Source organism: Hylaeus anthracinus, unplaced genomic scaffold (genome assembly GCF_026225885.1).
Source record: "Hylaeus anthracinus isolate JK02 unplaced genomic scaffold, UHH_iyHylAnth1.0_haploid 11994, whole genome shotgun sequence".
NCBI lineage: Eukaryota > Metazoa > Arthropoda > Insecta > Hymenoptera > Colletidae > Hylaeus > Hylaeus anthracinus.
The window spans coordinates 9,903,006-9,906,962 of record NW_026534341.1 but is presented as its reverse complement, the minus strand read 5'-3'; the positions used below and the strand labels follow the sequence as shown (position 1 = coordinate 9,906,962).

The 3,957-nt window shown below is 41.9% G+C and overlaps 1 pseudogene; it reads left to right on the top strand.

Annotated features, from left to right (window-relative positions):
• The first annotated feature begins 1,455 nt into the window (after positions 1 to 1,455).
• On the top strand, positions 1,456 to 1,555 carry LOC128889152 (U6 spliceosomal RNA; annotated as a pseudogene).
• The last annotated feature ends 2,402 nt before the right edge of the window (positions 1,556 to 3,957 follow it).

The following is a 3,957-nucleotide window of genomic DNA, read 5'->3' as shown; positions in this document are numbered from 1 at the left end:
ATTTTCCATCGAACACCCCCTGTTTCCGCGATAAATTTTAACGTCACAATTTCCCCTGTGACTTTTTTTTGTAACGCGCAGCAACAACGAGTTTTAGGTTTAACTCCCTGTGGAACAAAGCCAGAATCACCGCGTACGAGCGCGTGTTGACCATCGGAAGGGAAAAAATGCTCGACACGAATTGTACCTAGGAGTACAGGAGTACAAACACGTACTACAAACGCATATTAAATTCATAATTCATCGCTGCCCGCTACCCGTCGATTTTTAAACTCAGCGTTTTTAATAAATTCGAACGTATCGAAATTAAATCCGTTTCCTCGGGGAGTTTTTGAATTTTAAGTATCAACAGAATTTTTATAAAATAATACCTACTCGCTCGAAGGTTTTTACGTTACGTTATAAATGGTGTCATAAGAAAACTTAATTATATATAGATAATTTCTCGATGAAAAATATATTCGAGCATAATTCATTAGTCAAGGATACCTTTACATAATTAATTACAATTAGAAAGTCTAATTTGTCTAATGACGAAACAAATGCATTTACATCTCATCAAAAATGGTGCATCCAATCTATTAGAATTCATCTCGATCGGGAAAGTTGAGCTACAACGAAATTACAACGCCGTAGAATTTTCCTAGCGAGTCGGCCATTCCATATGCACCGCCTAACAGATGTCATGGATCAACGTTAGCCTGACTTTCTATTTATCCAGAACAAAATACAATTCGCCTCTCAAGGGGTTAATTCCATGCTCCGCGAGCGCTGAGAACGCATCGTCCACGATCGACTGCAATCTTGTTTGCAGATTGCGCGGCAGACTCGCACGTTAAGCGAGCCATTTATTCGTCGCCGATAACGAATGGCCAATTTACTTTGAATTGCAGGGGGGTGGAGAGATCGCGCAAGATGCGCGTGGCTTATTGTACGCATCCATAATACCCAGCGTTTCCGCAAAACGTTGAGAAGCTCGAACTTGAGCGCCCCAGTTCCGTATAAATCTACCCTCCCCTTTGCTGTAACGAAATCCAACTCCTCGCTGTCGTGATATCGTACTCGTTACTACGCTTCCCGAATCGTTTCGTCTCGCTTCCTCTTAACCTGGTTCGCTCTTTTTGCTGGTTCCTCCCCTCTGCGTCCCGATTCCCACGACCTACTTTCATCTTCGACGATGGAACTTCGATTGTTTGTGTTGGAACTTCGATCGTTTAATTAGCCCATAAATTAACATTGAATTATGCGCCGGGCCGATTGTGTTTCCCTCCTTGCTGCGGATATTTCTTTGCGTCGTGAATTTTCCTGCTGTTTTTGCACGCGTGATTTGCGTCCACGACCGGTGTTTTCGGCAGCGCGATGACTTCCCTGGAATTGATGGCGCTATCCTTCCACGGTAATGCTTTCCGGTTTCCCGCGCAGTGGTGCGGGACAGTCTATGGTCAGACGGGGTCTACGCTTCGACAGTGTATACACTAAAATTGGAACGATACAGAGAAGATTAGATCCCCTGCGCAAGGATCGCACGAAAAATTGTGAAGCGTTCCACATTTTTTCAACAAAAACATTCGAGAAGACTGAACAAATAAAAAAAAGGTACCTATATATTTTAGTAATAATAAGTGAAGAATTTTATTTGTACGATTGTACTTAAATAGAATTTAAAAAAAACTCTGTACCTACTTATCTGTACCTACTTATCTGTACCTAATCACTATTGTAAATGATTTGACACTTAAAATAAAAGGAAAGGAAAAGGCGGGGTCCTTTGGTTCTCCGGGTATCGATTAAATAGCAAGGGGCTTTTGTATCGATTTAATAAACATTTCTGAGCTGAGACGATTCTACAGAGTTGGATGCTTGGCGTGTGGGTTTTAGGGAATACAGACGCCAGAGATGGCTAACATTTTATTTGAATAACAGATGACGAATGAAACGATTGAAATACATCACTCAACGAAATGGTTCAATTTTTATTTGCCCGCCGTGGAGTATCCGATTCTGCAATTTATATTTTAATTTTCGTTCAGGGAATAACGAATAAATAATTGCATATTTTTTATTTGTTCTTTGATATTTGATATTTGAATTCTCCCTGCATCGAATGTAAATACAAAGTAAATCAAGAGCAGGGCGATATTTTTTTCAGATTCGAATAATGTCAAGCATCGTCTGTCAAAATTGATCCACATTGGTGGATTCAACTCTACAATGTTCGAGAGGAATGAGCAAGACGCTTCCTGTCAACGGCGCCACAAAGCACGACCATCGGTCGAATAAAACAGCAAGTCGCAGAATTAGATGCAAACGGCGTATCAAAGTACACAACCTATTGTACCTCCAAGTGTACGACGTCCTTTGTGGATCAGCGCAATGGGATTCCTAAATTACATAATCTTTCTTTTATCATGGAAAACGGAGGGATCGGCATTGAACACACAATTACGGCACTGAACACTTGGAGAACCGTTCGCGCCAACCGAGCCGTAAAATAAGTCCAGTTTATATTGAGCGCAAAAAACCGCGGAGCGAATCGTATCGACGATGAGTATTGCTCATAAAATTTTTCATCGTGTCCAAACAGCGCGTAAATATGATCGTAACTTTTCTAATCTCCGGGATGAATACCGTGGTCTCGTATGTACCGTGTGGGAAAGTGTCTCCGTCAACTTCGTTCCTAGTGCTGGAATTCATTTAAACTGGGTTTTTCATGTGACGAATCGTTAAAATGAACACTGTTTTTGTGAAATTTTTGATGTAGAGGATAGGTGATATGGAGGTAGGTACTGAATTATGATGGGAATGTGACAACTATCTTGTCTATCAGAAATCTATACACAAATTGTTCTATAATATTTACGTACTTACTAAATTAACTAGTATCACAGCAATATCTTTTTAATTTTTCTGGGTTCAAATAAAAGTGGTCATAGCATTATTACAATTGCTATCACTAAATTATTTAAGTCATTTATAGTTAAAATTCCTCCTTAACCATTGCAAATCTGAATTTTTTGTCTCGTACCAACGTAATTTAATTTTAAGCGTTAACTTGGACTACAGTTAGTATGGACAAAATAAAAAAAAAATCCTAATAGCGTAGTTTTCGAGGAAAATTTGACCTTCACCCGTCGTGTCGGTAATTTTGAAATTCTATGTCCTCAATTGTGGACGCCAGGTCTGAAAGTGTTAACTGAGTGGCGCAAGGGGCAGTTTAGGCGGCTGGAATCGATGGAGACGAAAATCGAACATGCCAGAAGCGAATTGTATCACGAAACACTTGGGCATACGCGAGGGTTGTCGAACATCGGGGTAGCCGAAACGAGAAGTTTAGCGGGACAGAATCTCCTGGGTGTATGGCGGGAACGCCAAAATCTGCCGGCGGGCAACGACGCTATCGCCATGCGAACCGTTGGAATTGGCGTGGTCCCATCGGACATAAATTTCAATCAACGGCAGCGACGACGCTCCAGCGTCGACGGCTGGTACGAAGGGAAGTCCGAAATACAATCGCGTTTCCCGTTGAAGGCGTCGCTCGCATACTTCGACTACCTAGATATTTATTGCTACCTGATCGAAGGTACGCTGATTGGTTCACGTCCGGGTTTCCCGTCTCTGAGCGCTACACGCCCGCGCGGAAACGTAAATTCCGTGGCGGTAGTTCCGTTGATTGGTTCCGACGAGTCGAAATTTGCATTAAACAAAACCGACGGCGCGGCTATCGTTCCTGTGCGCCGTTATCAGTAATCGATGGTCGTGATTTAGAGTCGGTTATTGATTATTCGCTGTTTTACTGGTTAATCGAGTTGAGTTAGTCTCGTGAGAATTCTTTTACTGGCTCATCGTTTCAGGTATGGAATTCTTTGAACGAAATATGCGGGGGATGCAGGGCTCACTTCGGTTGGTAGATTGGAGGCAGTGGAATCGGGAAAAGGATGTATGAACGTTAACTATATT